Source organism: Coenobita brevimanus, unplaced genomic scaffold (assembly GCF_032717465.1).
Source record: "Coenobita brevimanus isolate Jiangsu-jjx unplaced genomic scaffold, ASM3271746v2 jjx.HiC_scaffold_3602, whole genome shotgun sequence".
Taxonomy (NCBI): Eukaryota; Metazoa; Arthropoda; class Malacostraca; order Decapoda; family Coenobitidae; genus Coenobita; species Coenobita brevimanus.
The window spans coordinates 72,960-95,313 of NW_027644644.1; the positions used below are offsets into that span (position 1 = coordinate 72,960).

Genomic DNA, 22,354 nt, shown 5'->3' on the forward strand with positions numbered 1-22,354 from the left:
ATTATCCCCCCTCCCTTCTTTTCTTCTAAATCTCTCATATTTTCTACAACACATATATTTTGACTAAATATTATACTGCTAATTTTCTTTTGTGTTTCTGTTAGGCACACGAGGCCAAAGCTAACATTAGAAGGTTAATAAATATTAGTAAAACCTGTGGACTAGAAATAAATAAAGCCAAAAGTCAATTCATTATATTCAATATGAAGGAGAAACCAACAGAAATAGAGGGTATAGAAGTGGTAAATTCAATTAAGTATTTGGGGGTAACAATAGTGGACTCTAAAGACTGCTTTAAAGGACATAGAGAAAACATCATTATGAAAGCACAAAGACCAGCAAACTTAACCTACTCTGTTATGGCTAGGAGCTGCAATAAAATTTTAATCAGTAAAACTTACTGGAAGAGCCTAGCACTCCCTGGAGTTCTGTATGCTGCAGGAGTAATTGATTTTAATAAAGAAGAAATAGACAAACTACAGAAAACAGAAAATGGAGTGTATAGAACAATGCTGGGAGGTAATATGAGCACTGCAGTAGGCTGCCTGAGGGGCGAAGTACGAGCCTCACAAATGGAAACAAAATTAAAGAGGGCAAAAGCTTCAATATCTCCAAGGTATTTTAAAGAGAAGAAATAATGCACTATTAATTGAAATTGTAGAAGAGCTGAGGGAACGCAAGAGTAAGTGGATGAGGGAATGTGAGAAGGCACTAAAAGATCTTAAATACAGAAGGGTTAAAAAATATAACAAAAGATGAACTAACCAGGAATATATATGATGAGGACACAAAAAGGTGGAGAAAAGACATGGAAAATAAATCAAGCTTAGAAGTATATAAAAAATGGAAGAAAGAAATAGGTGGAGTAGATGAAATATATGATAATTCACCAGCCTCCATAATCCTGTTTAAATGCAGATCTAATACACTAAATTTAGCAAACAGAAATAGATTCAAGGGAACTGAGATAAATTGTCCAATGTGTAATGCAGAAACAGAAGACTTGATACAATTTTTATTAGACTGCACAGGATATATGGAAGAAAGAACACAACTGGTAGAATTACAACAGCCATATATAGAGGAAATAGTATACTTGGGAACCTCCTATTTAATACAAGTGGTATTGAAAAAAAGAAATTAATAATATTTAAATGCTGGAACAAAAGAGAAAGGAAAGTGAAGGAGCTCAGAAATTCAGGCGACTGATTATAGCTTACACGTAGTAAGAGAAGAGGAGGTGTGACCACAGAAAGACACAGAAGAAGGAGAAAAGAGAAAGAACGAAATTGTTTAGAGGTGCCGTTGTAAAGGCAATACCTCAACAACATCACATCACATCACATACTATTATCATTTACTAATTGTTCTACCTCCTTACTTTTACATTTAGACAAACCTTGTATGTTAATAACCCTGAATAAAAATTCCCCCTCTTCACTGTTTATTTTCTCATTTCTCCGGTCCCGTCAGTTCTCATTATCATCTGTGTCCAATCTTACGATCTTCTATCTATCTATTGCCAGACGCCATAATCCGGTAAGGGGTGGTCATTTGACTTTGAGTTATTTGTTTTACGGGGAGGGGCACTAACCCTCCGCCAACCCACTTATTGACACGTAGGGAGCACGTATGGTTTGGTTATATGGTTACCACCCAGGGTTGTAAATGGTTTCTTGGCATGCAGGAAACCATTAGGCTTGTCACTCAATGTAAAGCTACCTGTAAAGGAAAGAAAAGCAGTAAGAAGTGACAGGAAAGATGGGAGAAATAGGAAGAGAGGAGGGCAGGCACAGAAAAAGAAGGATAAATACTTCTTTAAATATTCTAGCACATACCTCTGTACCCTCTTTTTCTCTCTCTGGCCTCCCTATTATCACTTCCTAGCACATTGAACACAACTAAATTCTTCCTTCTCTTTACCTTATCCTCCCTCTCTTCTAAATTTTCCATTACACTCTTAAGCACCTTCTCAGTAATATTAGTTACCAGTTCTTTCATTTCTTTCTCCTTTTCCTCCCATCTTCCATAAATGGCATTCATCTTTTCCTGCAGCTCTATGTGCTTCTTCCACACCTCATTCAACTTCTCTTTCATCCCCACTGTACGTTCATCCTTTCCCTCTCTTTCATTCCAATCCTTCTTCATATATCATTCTCCTTCCCATCTCTTCCTGCTCCTCTCTCACTTTCTGTAGCTCTTCCTTCATAGCTTGGGTCTCTTCCCTCAGTTCTTCACATTGGTCCATGTTAATTTTTACCCTGGGTTTGCAGGCATTACAGATAAACATCATACCTTTATACCCTCTTCTTGCTTGTGACATACTTCCCTCCTTTTTTCTTCCTCTTCTTCACTCCTTCTGCAAAGTTCCTTGTAATTCACTTTCCCAATAAATCCACATTTCTTGCAGTTCTTCTTCGTTGATCCTCTACCTGTTATCTCCTCTCCTTCCATCTTTAATTTCCAAAAACAATAGCGCTTTGCCTCAGCCTCTCGGTCCTTCTTATTCTTCTTCTTGTGACCTCTGTTGCTTTGTATCGCTTCGTAGGTCCTCCTTCTCTTCTTGCTCCTTATCCTCTTCTCTTTTCTTGATCACACTTCACTTTTCGTTACCTTTTTTATATGTTTATTTACTGTCCTTCTTGCTGTTGCCTTTTCTTCCAACATTGTGTTAGAAATATTTTAGCAAACTTTATTATTCTCCCTGTTTCTTCCTTATCCCCATATAGTCCCAGTACTGTACAAATCCCCCCATCTTCTTCCTCAAGTCTTCTCTGCCATTCCTCCATTCCTATCACCGCTACTACTGATGCTATTAACTTCTCCCTTTGCTCTTTGTAGTTGCTGCATTCAACAATTAGGTGCTCTATTGTTTCTTTTATCCCCTCACAAAATTTGCAGTTCTTGTCCTGTTCCTCTCTATTTCTACCATTCACTTCCACCGGTATACATGGAGAGTAATGAGGAGGATGGATGGTGAACTTGTTGAACGAAAGGCAATGATAGACTACGTGTGTGTGGATGAGCGAATGAGAAGACAAGTGTTGGATGCAAGGGTGTGGAGAGGGTGGGGGAATGGAGTCTTGGGCCATCACTTAGTGATGGCCAAGGTAGAGCTGCAAAGAAAGTGGTTGAGGAGACGAAGGGGAAGACAGGAGGAAGTAGCTCCTGTGAGAAGAGTGGAGAAATTGCAAGATAGTGAGAAAATGACAGAGTATAAGAGCATAGTGGAAGAAAGATTGGGAAGGTATGAGCTAGAGCAGATGGAAGGGGTGGAAGACGTATGTAAGATATTCACGGAAGAGATAAGCGCAGCGTGTGAGGCGGTTTGTGGAGTGAGGAGGAGATGCAAGGGTGTGCAAGGGACAGCATGGTGGCATGATGAGGTGAAACGAGCTGTGGAACAAAAGAAGAAGGAATATGGTGAATGGTTGGCGAGTAGAGGTAGGGGAGAAGATGAGAGAGAGAAGAGAGAGGTATATGTGAGCAGGAGAAGGGAGGTTATGAGACTGGTGAAGGAGAGTAAGAAGAAAGTGGATGAAGAGTTTGGGAGGAATCTGAGTGTGAAATGGAGGGAGAGTAAGAAATTGTTTTGGAAGGAGGTAAAGAAAGTAAGGCAGTGTGAAAGGGGAAATAGTAGGGGAGTGAAACATAGGAATAATAGATTCTGGTGGAGAAGAGAGAGAAATTGAGGAGATGGAAGGAGCACTTTGAGGATTTGTCGAATGTAGAGAGTGAGAGCAGTGTGAGTATAAGTGGTTGGGGAATGGCTGGGAGAAGAAGAGATGAGAGGAGGGAGGAAGAGATCAGTAGGTCGGAAGTAGTGGAAGCGATGAAGAAGATTAAGCTGGGAAAGGCCCCAGGAATTGATGGAGTGTGTGGTGAAATGCTTAGGTATGGGGGTGAGATTGTTGTGGAGTGGATATGGAAGTTGTGTAGATTGGCTTGGGAAGAGGGAAGGGTTCCAGAGGACTGGAAATCAGGTATAATTGTTCCTCTGTACAAAGGAAAAGGGGAGAGAGAAGTATGTGGTAACCATAGGGGTATTTGCCTTCTTAGTGTGACTGGTAAAATATATGGTAGAATACTCATTGATAGGGTTAGGCATATGACAGAGGAGCTAGTTGGAGAAGAACAAGGGGGATTTAGGAAGGGAAAAGGGTGTGTAGATCAGATATTTGTTCTAAGATGTTTAGTGGAGAAGTATCTAGAGAAGGGAAGGAAAGTGTATGCTGCCTTCATGGACTTGGAGAAAGCTTATGACAGAATAGATAGGCAAGGTATGTGGAAGGTATTAAGAATATATGGAGTGGAGGGGAAATTGTTGAGTGCTGTGAAGAGTATGTACGAGGGAGCTAGGGCTACGGTGCGAGTGGATGGTGAGCTGAGTGAGTTCTTTGATCTCAATGTGGGACTGAAACAGGGGTGTGTGTGATGTCTCCATGGCTGTTTAATATATATATGGATGGGGTTGTAAAGGAGGTACAAGGTAGGGCAGTGGATTTGGGGGTGGCCCTAATGAATGAGGGTGAGATTTGGAAGCTTCCGGTGTTGCTGTTTGCTGATGATACAGTATTGTTGAGTGAAGATGAATGGGAGTTGCAAGGTTTGGTGAATGAATTTGGGACAGTGTGTAGGAGGAGGAAGCTGAAAGTTAATGTAAACAAAAGTAAAGTTATGGTGTTTGAGAGGAATGAAGTCACAGAGTGTGCAGTGAGGTTGGATGGTGAGGATATGGAGAATGTGAGTGCATTCAAGTACTTGGGTAGTGTGATGAGTAAGGATGGAACTTTGGGGGATGAAGTACGTGAAAGGGTACAGCAGGGAAGAAAGGTTGTTGGTACACTGAAAGCAGTGATGAGAAATAGGGAGGTGAGTATGGAAGTTAAGAAGTCACTGCATGATGGTATTGTGATCCCTACCCTGACGTATGGAAGCGAGGCGTGGACCTTGCAAGAGGGGAACAAGTCAAGAGTGAGAGCAGTGGAAATGAGTTACTTGAGAGGAGCATGTGGAGTGACGTGGAGGGACAGGTTGACGAATGAAGAAGTGAAGGAACATTGTGGGGTAGATGTGGATGTGATTGAAAAGATTAGGAGAAATACACTGAGGTGGTTTGGACATGTGGAGAGAATGGAGAATGAAAGACTGACTAAGAGGGTGTATGTAGGTGAGGTGGAGGGAGGGAGAGGGAGGGGTAGACCGAGGATGAGGTGGAGGGATGGAGTTGAGAGGTATATGAGGGAGGGGGGGGTGAGTTGGGGGGAGGGGAGTCAAATGGTGGGTGACAGAGTGACTTGGAGGCGTTTTGTCTGCGGCCACCCTTTGCGGGATTAGGGCGTCGGGCTATAGATAGATAGATAGATAGACTTCCAGAGTACCTGTCCTAGCTTTAACTAACAGTCTACTTCCCCAGTCTCCTACATGCCAGTTTAGCCCTTCTGGTTTTTGCTTTCTTTTATACCATTTCAGAGTCACCTTTCCTGTTAACCCCACTTTCCATCTGTTCAATCCGTTCTCTTCAATCTTTTTCTTAATTTGTTTGCCTTCTATATGACTCCAAACCTCTGCCAGGTTTTCTCTCCTCTTCCATCTGTTAATTTCTCTCCCCCATGATGATCTTGCCCCTCTTTCCTCCAGCACCCTCTTAGCCCATCTTTCCACACTGAGTTTTTCTATTTTCTTTGTGAACCCCAATTTTCCTTTCACAATTCTTTCTTTGAATGTGCTCCAGCCCATGTCTCCCCTTATGGCTTCTACTGCCATACTTCTTGGGGCCCCCAGGCCCCATCTACCCACTATGTTTTGTACTTTTTCCAATTTCATGATATCTCCATCTCGGTAGTTTGTTATTTCCGATCCATAGAGACAATAAGGCACTGCTATTCCTTTCCACAGACTCTTACCCACGTTATACTTGTTAATCACTCTACACCCTCCATTTATAATCATGCCTGCCATCTTCCGAGCTTTCCCTTCATTAATCTTTCTTTGTTTCTCCCCTCCTATTCCTTCCTTACTCACTTCTATACCTAAGTACGTATATTTATCTACTATTTCCATTACGTTGTTCCCCATCACCCACTGGTTCTTCTCCCTGTTATTAAATTCCATCACCTTGCATTTTCCTGCACTGAATCTTAGGTTCCATTCCCTCCCAAATCTGTCAGCTATTTCCATAAGGTCTTCCGTGTCTTTCCTGTTTTCCGCCATGAGTACTACATCATCTGCATAAGCCAGGCATCCTAATTTCCAATCTCCAATCCTAACTCCTTTGCCTGATTTCCTGATTCTTACTCAAAGTTCTTCCAAGTAAATGTTGAACAACGTAGGGGACAACACACAGCCTTAACGCACCCAGATGTTATTGTTAACCCACCCTGTGCTTATATTTCCTATTGTGAATTTCACTTTATTTTCTTCATACCATCTCTTTATTATTTCTACTATCTTGCCATCCACCCCAATATGTCTCAATAGTTTCAACAATTTACATCTATCAACGGTATCGTAAGCTTTTTCAAAGTCTAGAAATGCTAGGTATAACTCTTTTCCTTGCTTCTTGTTCCTCTCTATGATTTCTTTCATTACAAAAACATTTTCAAGGCCTCCCCTACCCTTCCTGAACCCACTCTGTTCCTCACCCCATATTTTGAACTGTTCTGCCCATGATATTAGTTTTTCATTTATTATCATCCCAAACACCTTAGCTAATACATTCATGACACTAATGGGCCTATAGTTTCCAATTTCCTCCTTAGCTTTTCCTCCACCCTTATGTATAAGTGTCACCCTACTTCTTTTCCAGTCCTGTGGTACCTCCCCTTCCTCCAGGATACGATTAAACAGATTTGTCAATGCCTTTGTCAATTTTTCCCCACCATATTTAATAAGTTCACCTATTATTCCATCTGTTCCTCCTGTCTTTCCATTCTTGATTGCTTTAACAGCCTTTTCTACATCTAATCTTCCTATCCTTACATTCCCCATTTCTTTGCTATCACTATATATCCAAATATTCTCTGTGGATTCTTCCTCATTGTCTTTTGGCATTACTTTCTTCCAGTATCCTTCTACAATGGATCTAATTTCTTCCTCATGTTCTGTTTCTTTACCTTTTATTTTTAACTTAATACACTGTTCTACATCCCTTTCTCCAAGGCTTCTCTTCAACCTTTTCCACCCTTCTCTTTCTCTTTCCCTTCGGGGCATATCATTTAGTTTTTGAGCTTGTTCTTCTTCCCACTTTCCTATTTTTCTACTGATTATTATCTTTGCTGTCTGTTTTGCCTCTGTATATCTTTTCCATGCTCTTTCCCAGTCCTGTCTATATTGTTTTCCATGTTTTTTGATCATTTTCCCCATTTTCTCTGTACCCTGTTTTCCCTCTTCCTGTCTTCAATTGCTAGTTCTACTTCCCTGTCCCACCAGCCTTTTAATCTTGTCGTTGCTATCTTCAATTTTTTTGTTCCTATTGTCCCTCTTGCCTCCTGAATTATGGTCTTTTTAATATCTTTTTCCCAATCATTAATAGACCTTCCTCTCTTCTCTTCCTCACATATCTGGTCATCTAGATTCTGACTGTAATTCTGCCAATTCGCATTAGCTATATCCCATTTCTTTCTCCATTGTGTCTTTTTTATTTCTTTTCGCCTATTTGTCTTTCCACATGTAATTCCAATCATTATATGGTCAGAAATGTCAACATTCTCATTTTTCCATATCTTGCATCCATATGTCTCAACCTCATGACTTATTATTATATAATCAATTGCTGATTTTATACCTCTGTCACTCCATGTTACTGGGTCTTCCAGCTCCCAGTTCTTTATCTTAAGCTGGGTCTTTTCTGTGAAGTCCAATGCCATCTGTCCGTTCTTGTTCACCCTCTCATTATTTAAACCAATATGGGCATTCAGGTCCCCCATTATTATCCACTTATTGTTTGCCATTTCTTTCTTTATCTCCAGCAGTACTTCATACAACTTTTTATTTTCTTCATAGTTTTCTTTTCCTTCCACTCCCATGTAAACTATCGTCACCCACCATTCTTCTTTCAGGTCAGTAATCTTTACAGTTAAAATGTCACCTTCAACAAACAAGGAAAGTGGGAAACAGTGGAGTATTATAGGACAGATGAGATATCACTACAACAGTATGCAAATAGAGTGGAAGAAAAACTTAATGAAGTCAGAGTTTCCAATATAACACAGATGAATACATTAATAGAAGAAGCTGCCAGCGAAAAGCTAAAAACAAGATATAGAAGAAAGGTAATTGAAAGGGAAAATAAAATAAGGGAGCCTGTTTGGATGAATGATGAAATAAGAAAGGAAATAAAAGAGAGGAAAAGATTGAATAGGCAAAAAAGAAACATACAAAATCAGGATGAAAGAGACAGAATATATGAGCTCTACAGGGAACAAAAACCGAAGGTGCAAATCTTCATTAGAAAGGAGATGTTTAAACATGAACAAAAGCTCACAAAAGAAATAAAAGAAAGCAATGAAAAGGGTAAAAAATTGTGGGAGGCTGTTAATAAACTAAGAGGTATAGACAAAAAATTAGACAAGTTAGCAATATACAGCAAAGAAGGTAACAAACTAAATGATATACAGGCTAGTGAGGAAATAATAAAATTTTGGGACAAAATCTATAAAAAAACAACATAAATGAAGCATGGAATAGTGACACAAGGCAAGAATACATTAACAAGCTGGACTTAGAAAGTAATCTGAATGTCATGAATATAGATATACCAATAGGACACAATATAGAGAGAACAACATATGAATTCCCTCCTAGTATAAGAGAACATATGGACATGTGCTGCAAAGTAGAAAGCAAAATAAAACCCATGGAATATCCAAATATTACGCAAGACCAAGTAAAACATTGCATACAAAAGCTAAAAAACAGAAAAGCCCCAGGACCAGATCAAAAGAAGCCTGAACTCTACAAAGTCCTGATAAAAAGTGAGCAGTGTATAGAAAGCCTTACAAACTGCTTTCAGCACATTATAGATGATGGGACAGAAGTTAAGGAATGGGTATGGTCAAATACAAAAACGATAGAGAAAACAACTAAACCTACATCAGACCAGCTCAGACCAATAGCGTTGACCAATATTTCGTACAAAATATGTATGTCACTGATAGGAAACTTTGTGGATAGCCATATCACCATAAATAACGAGGCTAAAGAAACACAAGCAGGCTTCACAAAGGGAGCTAAAATAGAAGACAACTTATTAACCTTACAATACTGCATAGAGGATAGCTACCAGAAGGGAAAACCTCTTATAATAATATCCATTGATTACTCAAAGGCATTTGACTCAATTAAAAGAGAGAAAATAGTACAGGCACTAATGCGATACAAGGTACACCCAAAGATAATAGATACCATTGTTAACATATATAAAGAAGACAAAACAAAAATAAAAGTAGGTGATTCTGAAATAGAAATGGACATAACTAGCGGGATTAGACAAGGCTGCACAGGTTCAACAATATTATTCAAATTAATAACCAACCTGATAATAGACAAATTGGAAGGACAAAATATTGGATTTATCAAAGAGAAACTGAAAATAGGAGTACTATTCTTTGCTGATGATGGACTCCTAATGGCACACTCGATAGAAGATGCAAAAGACAGCCTAAAAACAGTAACAGAATATAGTCAAGAATGTGGTCTAAACATAAATAGAACCAAAAGTAATATCATCATCCATAATATGAAAAACCAGCCAGATGAAATAGAAGGGATAAAAGTAACTGATAATATAAAGTACCTTGGATTACAGATAGATAACAAAAGAAACTACTTCAAAACAGAAGGAAATGATGGCACAGAAAGCTCAAAAGATGGCAAATATTACATACTCGGTAATAGCAAGGAGTTGTAATAAAGTCATGATAGGTAAAACCTACTGGAAAAATGTAGCCGTACCTACAATACTTCATGGGTCAAATATCATAAATTACACGGAAGCAGAAATTGAAAAGCTACAAAGGATAGAGAACGGAGTATACAGACAAATATTAGGAGCACCCAAGTATGCAGCAAACTGCACACTAAGGGGAGAGATTGGAGCATCATTAGTTAAACGAAGAATAATCACAGGTAGATTAGAGTACACCAGGGGTATTCTTCAGGGCAAAAATGAATTACTAAAAACTATACTAGAAATGATGAATATACAGAATATGAACTGGATGAAGGAAACCAATAAGTACAAGGAATTAATAGGAATAGCTGACAGAGAATTAATGATTATGACAAAAAGCAGACTAAAGGAGAAAACAATGAATTGGGACACACAGAAATGGAAGGAGGAAGTATCTAGGAAAAACAAGCCTGAAGATATATAAAGAATGGAAAGAGAATATCAGAGAAGAACAAGTATATGATAACAGACCAGCATCAACAATCTTCTACAGAGCAAGAACAAACTGCCTGCCATTATTCGATAGAAAGAGACATGAAAATGAAAATACAGACGATTATGTGGTGCAGAAAAAGAAAATCTGGAACATTTTATGCTCAAGTGCACAGTGTACAATGAACAGAGATTGAATGCTGTGGAGTTACAAAAACCCTACATTGAAAATAAAGAAATAATTGGAAATATTTTATTTAGTAACATAAACATTGAACAGAAAAAAAGTATCCTATATAACCTCTGGGAAATAAGAAAAAGAAATTAATGGAGCAAAACACAACGTAGTGAATGATTGAAAAAGGAATAGAGTTCAGGAGGTGCCGTTGAAGAGATAGAAGAGATAGATAGAAGATGCAAAAGACAGCCTAAAAACAGTAATAGAATATAGTCAAGAATGTGGTCTAAACATAAATAGAACAAAGAGTAATATCATCATCCATAATATGAAAAACCAGCCAGATGAAATAGAAGGGATAAAAGTAACTGATAATATAAAGTACCTTGGATTACAGATAGATAACAAAAGAAACTACTTCAAAACACAGAAGGAAATGATGGCACAGAAAGCTCAAAAGATGGCAAATATTACATACTCGGTAATAGCAAGGAGTTGTAATAAAGTCATGATAGGTAAAACCTACTGGAAAAATGTAGCCGTACCTACAATACTTCATGGGTCAAATATCATAAATTACACGGAAGCAGAAATTGAAAAGCTACAAAGGATAGAGAACGGAGTATAAGACAAATATTAGGAGCACCCAAGTATGCAGCAAACTGCACACTAAGGGGAGAGATTGGAGCATCATTAGTTAAACGAAGAATAATCACAGGTAGATTAGAGTACACCAGGGGTATTCTTCAGGGCAAAAATGAATTACTAAAAACTATACTAGAAATGATGAATATACAGAATATGAACTGGATGAAGGAAACCAATAAGTACAAGGAATTAATAGGAATAGCTGACAGAGAATTAATGATTATGACAAAAAGCAGACTAAAGGAGAAAACAATGAATTGGGACACACAGAAATGGAAGGAGGAAGTATCTAGAAAAACAAGCCTGAAGATATATAAAGAATGGAAAGAGAATATCAGAGAAGAACAAATATATATTAAAAGACCAGCATCAACAATCTTCTACAGAGCAAGAACAAACTGCCTGCCATTATTCGATAGAAAGAGACATGAAAATGGAAATACAGAGTGCAGATTATGTGGTGCAGAAAAAGAAAATCTGGAACATTTTATGCTCAAGTGCACAGTGTACAATGAACAGAGATTGAATGCTGTGGAGTTACAAAAACCCTACATTGAAAATAATGAAGAAATAATTGGAAATATTTTATTTAGTAACATAAACATTGAACAGAAAAAATGTATCCTATATAACCTCTGGGAAATAAGAAAAAAGAAATTAATGGAGCAAAACACAACGTAGTGAATGATTGAAAAGGAATAGAGTTCAGGAGGTGCCGTTGAAGAGGCATTACCTACGACAATCATCTGATCTGATCTGATCTATCTCCCTCAGCACTTCTATAAGTCCATTACCTCCCCCTTCCACTACAACATAGTCATCTGGCTCTATTTCCTTAAGATGCTCATTCACAATCTCTTTAATATCATTTATGCCTGCTCCTCCCTCTGTTCTGTCCATAATTCTATAATAACCATCTTTAACTCCTTTCAGGATGCTGTCTCCAAACAACCACAACTTTCTCTTTAGCTTACCGGTTGTTGGGTATCCTCTTCTTTCTCCTCTGGCTCTTCTTTTTGATAGATATCTTCCTCTTTTCTTGCATAGGAATGGTCGTGCTCTGCTTTCCTCTCCTCTTGCCCACCATGTCTTCTCTTCTCTGGTACCGTAGGCCACTAGCAATCACAATTTCTGGGGTCTCAGCATCCTCTGTATCCTTCACTTTATCACCCCTTTCCTTTTTCCACTGGTCTTTCGCTATGCCTTGGCATTCTTTATAACGAACTAATGTGTATTTACAACGAAGCATTTTCACCTTTACTCCCTTAAGCCACACGCACGCCACGTGGTATCTCATCACACCTCTCGCAAGCAACCGCCTTACCGGTACTTCTGCATATCACTTCCCTCTTACACTCCCTACAGGCGTTGCTGAAGATTCTATCACTTCTGGGAACAGCAGTAACAGTCTTTTTGGCGCTCAATATCCTGTACATAACACTCCTCGCTCCTACTGTTTGCATCTGATGCTGGCCTCCACAGGTCGCCTGCTCCGCTGGGTAGGTCAGATCAGATCAGATGATTGTCGTAGGTAATGCCTTTTCAACGGCACCTCCTGAACTCTATTCCATTTCAATCATTCACTACGTTGTGTTCAGCTCCATTAATTTCTTTTTTCTTATTTCCCAGAGGTTATATAGGATACTTTTTTTCTGTTCAATGTTTATGCTACTAAATAAAAAATTTCCAGTTATTTCTTCTTTATTTTCAATGTAGGGTTTTTGTAACTCCACAGCATTCAATCTCTGTTCATTGTACACTGTGCACTCGAGCATAAAATGTTCCAGGTTTTCTTTTTCTGCACCGCATAATCTGCACTCTGTATTTCCATTTTCATGTCTCTTTCTATCGAATAATGGCAGGTAGTTTGTTCTTGCTCTATAGAAGATTGTTGATGCTGGTCTGTTATCATATACTTGTTGTGTTTACGTCGCCTATAGCAACAGGATAGTGTTTACATTTTATCCATTTTATCTACATTCGTAAAGAATCATAATATATGATCAAATAGATGTTGTTTATATATATATGAAAAGTAGGTTTTCATTTTTAAACTACTTACTGATACTCTAAGGCTTTCTAATGGTAATTTATTAAATATATTAAGCAGAGTGGAATCTTAAGCAGCTGCTGTTTGCAGATGATATTGCACTGGTGGCTGATTCAGAGGAGAGATTAAGACAGTAGGTAGAGGAGTTTGGAAGGGTGTGTGAAAGGAGGAAATTGAAAGTAAATGAGAATAAGAGTAAAGTGATGAAGTGTACGAGGTTGGTAGATGGTAGGGGGATGAATATAGTTTTGAATGGTGAGTTGCTTGAGGAGGTGGAGTGTTTTAAATATTTAGGGTCGCATGTTGCTATGGATCGAAGAATAGATGCAGAAGTGAAGTTTAGAATAAATGAAGTAGGAAAGGTGCTGGGAGGAATGAAAAAAAGTGTTTAGATGTCGTTCGCTTAGAATGGATGTAAAGAGAAGGCTGTATGAGGGTGTTGGGGTACCGATTGCGTTATATGGGGCTGAAACATGGAATATGGGTGTAGCAGAGAGGAAAAGTTTGAATGTAATGGAGATGAGGTGTCTGAGGAGTATGTGTGGAGTGACGCGTATGGATCGGGTGCGAAATGATGAAGTGCGAAGGAGAACTGGAGTTGTTCGGGAGATGGCTGGTAGAGTTGATTAGAGGGTGTTGCGATGGTTTGGGCATATGGAGAGAATGGATAATGAGCGATTGGTGAAAAAGATAACTAGATCTGATGTGAGAGGTGTAAGGCTGAGAGGGAGACCACGAATAGGATGGATGGACAGTGTGATCAGAGCGCTGGATGCGAGAGGGATGTTTGTTGAGCAAGGAAGAGTGGCTGTGCGTGACAGAAATAAATGGAGAGAAATTGTGAATGAATATATGATGACGCAGCCCTGAGGGGATATTTTCCCGCATTTGGTCTGATCAGCTAGCCAGGTCAGGTGCGAGTAAAGGGATGGGTCTATTATAATGTGGCAGGGGTAAACCAGCTCTGCCGTCGGGCCCTGCGGATGTCACTGATTGCACTGCGCAGTTGACCCATGTGTGGTGTGGTGCGGTGAGGATCTGTCCGTTCTCCCCTTTGGGGCTAAGATGCGAATGACTGTGTTTGAATGGATGAGTAAATGGGGAGTGTGTCGTCCTGTCTCGGCTACCTCCCTTTCCTTGGGGGAAGCAGCCTAGGTATATAGATAGATAGATAGATTCTTTGTGCTGGTAACACTTCATGGTAGGAGCGAAATTACTATTACGAGTCCTCCTAGGAGGAACTTTTAGAAGCAACTCTCATCTACAACCACATTTAGTAATAATTTTAGAAGCACTCCTAGAAGTTTTTATTAATACCGGCCCTGATCTACACAAGCTCTTCCCTTCCTAAAGCCTCCCTGTTCTTCTCCAACTAATTCCTCTGTTCTTTCTCTAACTCACACATCTTATATCTGCATACACATGCAGTAATACACGCATGGGCACACATGTTGTAGTCATATGATGGGTAATCTTATAATAACGGTGATAAGATGATGATTATGATGATGATGATGATGATGATGATGATGATGAGCCAAGATGATGTGTGGGATACTGAGAGGATCTTATGGGTAGTGTAAACGCACCTAAATACTTACTAAGATTATTTAATTCAGCTGAGATATATTCTGGCATTCAGATGTTAATATGCATGTCATAAAAAAAATATATATATATATTAATATCTTGAGACTCGGTGGCAGATATAATTAAAAAGGCGCATCTTACGTAGAGGTTAATGGATGATGATGCTATAAGCGATCATTTTCGACAGGTGTTACTCTAGATAATTAAAATCGTCTGACAGTAATATGAACAGAGGCAAAGAGACGTTCTCAGAGTGAAGTGGTTAATGTATAGATAATGATAATGTTTAAGTGTATAACACATAAGTGAAAAGAGTATAGTTAAAATGAAATATACAGTAAAGCAAATGTTACCGAGCATGATTGAAATGAGTCTTCTGTCTCTAACTGGAACTCTGTGAACCCTTGAAGTTCCGAATCCCATCAGTCACCCTCTAACCGAGAAAGGCGTAGTACGCAGGTGCTGTGTGTATATTAATTCAGTGATAGGATTATAGTGTGTAAACAGCTTCCCCGTCTTCTTGAGGTACAGAAGGGTAAGCGAGGATACTGTTCATTCGTTCTTTGATAGCTACGAGTTCTCTCCGCTGCGCCAAATCGTCTGTATTAATCTGAAAAAGTAAAGATACGCTGTGGTGTTGATGTGGATGCGTTGGAGGGTGTTGGGAGAGGTACCTTGAGATGGTTTGGCCATGTGCAATGAAGACTGAGAGATTACCTATAGTTCTTCCACCTTAACTTGGCCCAGGTTTTCGTCCCTTTGTAGCTTATTTCATGTAGCTCAGTGGCAGGAAAATATAATACAGTACTACGGTTCTACGTACGTTCCTACCATGATGCCCCCCCCGTTTCCTTGCTCGTTGTTGTCGTGGGGGGGCTTCGGAGACATCGATGGGGACTTGATGTGTAGGGGAGCCATAGCAGGGTACCTTATTGTACTCCAAAAGTATAGGAGTCTGGTTGCTGGGTGGATGTCATATTTGTGCCTTCACTTTGCTCAACCCTCTCCCCTCTCCTTGGGTCCCTGTCGGTGCCTCAACTAATTTTGCAAGGCCCTTTTCTTCTACTATTGCTTCTTCTTTCCTTTTCTCCTATCCTCTCTATTCTATTTTTGGCATTAAAAAGTGTGGAAATTTTCACGTTCATCAAAATTCTCATCTGTGACCTCAAGTAAGTTGCAACAGGAAGGACATGGGTGTGCCCGTGGGCTATTGGCTTGGCCAATTGTGGAGGTCACGGTGGTTCGGCACTACCCCAGTATGTGGACCTTTGCAGGGACAGATCTCTGCAGAGGCGGAACTGCTGCCAAGCAGCAGCTTTCGGTTCCGGGGGTGCTGTTGCTTGGCTGTGGGACTCTCGGCCAATAGCCGGTGGCCCAGCTTTGTGCTGGAAGACTTGGTCCTCCCGCACAGTGTTGCTATCCCTTGTAGGGTAGGGTAGGGAGTGCATACTAGGAGCCTGACCTCTACTTGGGTCGTTGGCTGGACCTGTGGACTCCGCGTTCCGCCCAAATAGTCCTTTCTTTTTCAACAGTCACGATGAGTTTTCCTGTTTCCTTAGAAAATTATGGATATTGTTATAGGTTCCCCCTCCCCCGGTTCTGCCGATTGTTTGACCCCAACGACGACCCCGGCCTCTCTTCCTGGACTGGATACTGTTACCTTTTCTCACCCCATTATGGTGACGACTCAGAGCTCCCTTTTGACTGTGGCCTCGACTTCTTCCCCTTCTCCTACATGTTCAAGCATACTAAACACCTCGTCCTCTTCGCCTACTGTGTCTTCCACTCCTCCAGCTCCTGCTTCTTGTACGTTAGTCAGCCCTTCTACTATCGTCACACTTCACCCTTACCTTCCTTCTTTATCTCCTGCTTCTAATCCTTCAGTATCCTCTGTTTCCCTCTCCCGACCTCGTCCTTCTTCCTATGTTGCTGCTCCTTCCCTCACCTCCTCAATTTTCGGTGCACAGACGTGGTCAAAATTTTTTAACATACAGGACACAACCGACGACCTCTCACTCCACCTCAGCCTCCTTCGACAAGTAGGCAGGGATGTCACCTTCTCGGCCAGTCCGAATGGTTCCCGCCTCCTTGTTGTTAACAGTGCTGCCCAAGCCGAGAAGGTTACATCCCTAGTCAGTAATACAGGACAACCCATCTCCGTGTCCCCAGACACCCAACTCAATTCTACCACTGGTACTGTACGTCTACCATCCTCGATGTCCTTCGGCCAGAGGGCTTTCCCAGACTGCGCCAATGATATTAAACTAATTCTGTCAGAACAACATCACCCAATACATTCAGTTCAATGTTATACAGTTCCTCCTCGTGGACGACGCCAAGAACCTGCAAATATTGTTAAAATTATTTTTGCCTCTCGCGATCTGCCCCCACAGTCATCATTGGAGGCACTATTCTCCAAGTGCGAGAATACATTCCATCTCCTCGCCAGTGCACATCTTGTTGGCGCTTTGGCCATCCAGCCAAGTACTGCAGATCATCCGCAGTCTGCGCCAACTGTGCACTGGCCAGTCATGCCACCTCAGACTGCACTTCCACCATCCGATATTGCCCTAACTGTCAGGGTGGCCATTCTGCCACCTACCGACAATGCCCAGTTTACCTCTTCGAGGCAGAAGTGTCCTCCGCCCGCTGGAAAACTGGCCTCTCCCTTCATGAGGCTCGTCGTAAAGTTCGCGGTCTCGGTCATCACCCGAACGTCACTTATGCACGTGTAGCCCGTCCTCCTCCCATAGTAACTTTGAATAACACAACTATTTCTTCATCCCCTTCTGTACCTGTCTGTGTATCAGCTGTCCCCTCTTCATCGCCTCTCTCCTCCTGTCTTCCCCCACTCACTCTATCCCTACTCCTGTACCTGTTGTCTCCTCTTCCCTTTCCCCTAGTACTTCCACCCCTCCCTCTTCTCTACCTAACCCTACCTCTACCTCAACCCCACCGTTACAGTCTCCTCTTGTTCCTGTCTCTAATTCTTTCTCTGTTTTAGATTCCTCTACCCCGACCTCCTCATCATCCTCTACCTTACCTATTCCCTCTCCTCGTCCTGTCCCCCATTCCCAACCTCGTCCCTCCTCTCACCCCAGTTCTGTCTCTTCTACCAGCCGTTTGGCGCCTCTGGCCCAACGTACCATCCGACCCCCAGCCTCCTCTAATAGTAAACGCAGACTACCCACTGTGTCAGACTCTAAGTCCTCTCCCGCCCATCATCCTACTTCTCCAGCTCGTAAAGTTCGAGCGACGAATGCTCGTCCCTCTCAATCGATACACTCTGCCACGACAAAGTCCACATCTCAGCAGTCTTCTCAGTCACATCCCCGGACTACTCCACAGCCGGCTAATTGTAACAAAAAACCCTCCGGTGATGACGACAGTGAAACAATTCCTAAGATAATGGACTACATTTTAACTTCTTCGCCAGATCCAGTAAACAATGCTGCACCCTCTCTTTCCACCCACTCTGTTGAAGTTCACTCTGTGCCACTTGATCTCCCTCCTACTCCTCTCCCTCCTTCATCCCCCCCTCCACCTTCCATCTCCTCCTCCTCTTTACGCCCCTCCTCTTCCATCTCTTCCAGTACTCTATCCCCTCTATCTCTCCCCATGCCTCCAGGCTATGGTGACCATCCTGCTCGTCCACTAGTTCAATCTTCTACCTCTATTCCTACCATCGTAACGACTCGATAATGCATGTTATTATTTTGTAATAATTCCAGTTTAACATATTTTACTTCCTTTGTATATTTTATCATTAATTTCTCTTTATCTTTCCTAGACTGTTTTTCTGTTAGGTCTTATTTTTTTATTTTTGGTGTTTTAAAGTTTTAATGTCTATTTTACAATGGAACATACGCAGTTTTACGGCCCATCGCAACGACCTTCGCTATCTTCTTTCAGTTTACTCTCCGTCCTTAGTTTGTCTACAAGTACCCCGTTTGCCTTCCCCTCCGGTACCTATACCTGGCTATTGTTTCTTGTTCTCCCCTGCTTCTCTTTCTGCATCAGCTATCCTAGTCCATCATACTGTTCCTTTCGAACATCTGTCCATTAATACCACCATTCCATGCCATTTTATTCGGGTTTTTCTCAAATATTGGATTACAGTGGTTTCTGTTTATTTCTCTCCATCCCAGCCTATCGATTTCTCTGCCTTATCTCTTTTACTATCCCAATTACCCACTCCAATTTTATTGTTGGGAGATTTTAACTGTCGTCATGCCTTATGGGGCGACACCATTACTAATTCGCGTGGCCGCCAACTTGAATCTTTTATTTTTAATAATAATTTATCCTTATTAAATGCAGGAATGTCAACGCACATTGACGATAAAACTCATACTTTCTCCTGTCTGGATCTCTCCCTGTGCTCCTCTTCTGTTTCTCTAGATTTCCATTGGTCTGTCCTTTCGGACGCCGTATATAGTGATCACTTTCCTATAAGGCTTACTTTCACTACATATTGTCCCATACTCAGGTCCCCTCGATGGAGTTTTCCAAAAGCTGACTGGCCAACATTTACTTCTTTAACCGTTCCTTCTATACACTCTTCTTCCTTCGCTACTGTTTTAGATATGCTTACATATTTTAATGTATTAGTTCTGAGTGCAGCTTTGACAGCGATTCCTAAGTCGTCCCGTCCAACTTCGAAGTGCGTACCTTGGTGGGATTCGGACTGTACTGTGGAACTCCGTGTTAAACATGCACGTTGGAAGAGTTTCCTGCGCAAACGCAACACCCCGGATGAACAGAGTGCATTCCTACTGTTTAAAAAGGCTCGAGCTGTTCTTCGTAAGACTGTTAAACGGGCTAAACGCCGTAGCTGGAGATTGTACGTTTCCACCATTACTACCAATACACCCATTGCATCCGTCTGGAAACGTATACGCAAAATAGCGGGTAAACATCTTCCCATGCCCTCCCCTGTCCTACATTTGGATGGGGAGTCAGTTGCAGATGCTCATCTAGTTGCTAATGGCTTAGGTCTTCATTTTAGTAATGTTAGTAGCGGCTCTCATCTCTCACCTGACTTCCATACCCTTAAAGCTGCTACTGAATGTACCCCAGTTGTCTTCAAGCTGTCGTCTAGTCAGTCATATAACGCGCCATTCACGCTCCATGAATTGTCGTCTGCCCTTCGCCTTTGTAAGAACACTTGCGAGGGCGGCCCTGATGGCATACACTATAATATGCTCCGTCACCTTTCCCCCCAGGCCATGGCCTTATTATTAACTATTTATAATCGTATCTGGACAGAGGGTATTTTTCCTCCCTCTTTTCGTAGTGCCGTCATTCTCCCATTTCTTAAACCAGGAAAGCAAGGCCATGCCCCTCAAGATTATCGCCCCATTGCTCTTACTAGCTGTCTTTGCAAATTGCTCGAGCGTATGATAAATCATCGTCTTATGTGGCTCCTAGAATCCAAGCAACTTTTGTCCTCTTCACAGTTTGGTTTTCGAAAAGCTCGCGGCACCTTAAATCCCCTCCTAAATCTAGAGACTTATATCCGTTCAGCCTTTGCCATTCGACAATCTGTTATCGCGGTGTTTTTTGACCTTGAGAAAGCTTATGACACAACCTGGCGCTATCATATTTTACGCACAGTTCGTTCTTGTGGTATTGATGGTAACCTTGGTGTTTTCTTAAAGAATTTTCTATTGGCTCGCTTCTTTAGAGTCTGTGTCCAGCATACTTATTCAGATCCATTTCCACAATACGAAGGTGTTCCCCAAGGCAGTGTTCTTAGCACTTCTCTGCTTTTATTGGCAATTAATGGGATTGTTTCTTGTCTCCCAGTTGGTGTCCGCTCTTCTTTATATGTAGATGATTTTGCAATATATGCCTCAAATTCTGACATCTCTGCCCTTAGTGCTCTTATTCAACGTGCAGTTTCTGCTGCCTCAGAATGGGCCACTTCTCATGGCTTTCGGTTCTCTCCTCTTAAGTCTCATGCTATTACTTTTACTCGCTCTCATCATATTTCTCAACCACCTCTTTTTCTTTATGGTACTCTTCTCCTACACAAAACCTCCGCTTCCTTTCTTGGCCTTCTTTTTGACTCTCGTCTTACTTGGAAAGATCATATTACCTCCTTGAAAACCTCAGCCTTGCAACGCCTCCGTCTCTTACAAACTTTGTCTCATGTGTCGTGGGGTGCTGATCGGACTACTCTTCTTCGCCTCCATATTGTTCTCGTTCTCTCCAAACTTGATTACGGTTGCCAAGTTTATTCTTCTGCTTCAGACACCGTCCTCCAACAACTCGATTCTGTACATCATCACGGTTTACGTCTGGCTCTTGGTGCCTTTAAGTCCTCCCCAGTTGAGAGTCTGTATGCTGAATCAGGAGTTCCATCACTCTTCCGCCGTCGCGCTCTACTTTCTCTTCGTGCCTATGCTAAGTTGCACTGTTTTCCCTCGTACCCCTTCTCTCTTTCCCACCGGTCTTGACTTAGACAGGTTTTCTTCTCCTAGGACCAAGCCACCTTTTGCAGTTCGAGCTCGTACTCTCCTCTCATACTCCTCCCTTACAATTTGTAATGTTTTCTCTTTCCGCACATGTCTTTTTCCTCCGTGGCTACTTCAGCGACCCCATGTTTGCCCTTCCATTTTCCCTTATTCCAAGTCCAATTCTCCTTCCTTCATTCTCCGTTCCCGATTTTCTGATCATCTCTCCCACCATTCCTCTGCAATACCTACTGTATATACACTGATGGTTCAAAAACCCCTGCAGGTGTTGGATTTGCGATTCTCTTTCCTAACACTTCTTATCATTTTAGCCTTCCTGCTTATACAAGTGTTCTAACAGCAGAGTTTTATGCCCTTTTGTTTGCATTACGGTATATTTACCGTGCATCCTCTTCCTCATTTGTGATATTCTCTGATTCATATAGTGCTCTATCCCTTCTCCAGTCACCTTCTGCCTCTCATCCATTAGTCCTTCGTATCTTGGAATGGTTGTTCCGTATCTCCTCTCGTCGTAAAACAGACCAGTTCTGTTGGGTCCCAGGACATGTGGGTATCGCGGGCAGTGAACATGCTGATCAGTTGGCTCGCATGGCAGTTAGCAGGGATGTCTCTCCTTCCTTCCTCATTCCAGTTTCTGATCTTCTTCCTGCTCTATCTTCCTTCCTTCAACACCGGTGGCAGTCTTGTTGGGACTCTGTCACTAATAATAAAGTGCGTGTTGTTAAACCTTCTGTCTCCCCCTGGTCGACCCCCTGCCACCGTAACAGGAGGTGGGAGACTGCTTTAGCTCGTCTCAGAATCGGCCATACTAGACTTACCCACTCCTATTTGATGTCTGGTGGTCGCCCTCCCCTTTGTACTCGGTGCAATACCATTCTCTCCATACGGCATATTTTCCTTGATTGTCCTCTTTACACTATACAGCGACGTGTTGCATTTCCTTTTTGGTCTCGCATCCAACGTAACCCTCTTCTTGCAGACTTTCTCCGAGAATCACCATATTTTTCCTTCCGTAATATCATGTC

At 41.4% G+C, this 22,354-nt stretch overlaps 1 pseudogene; it reads right to left on the bottom strand.

The window, feature by feature from the left end:
- LOC145390204 (neural-cadherin-like) overlaps positions 1-15,768 on the bottom strand; it is a 59,209-nt pseudogene extending 43,441 nt beyond the window's left edge.
- Positions 15,769-22,354: the final 6,586 nt, after the last annotated feature.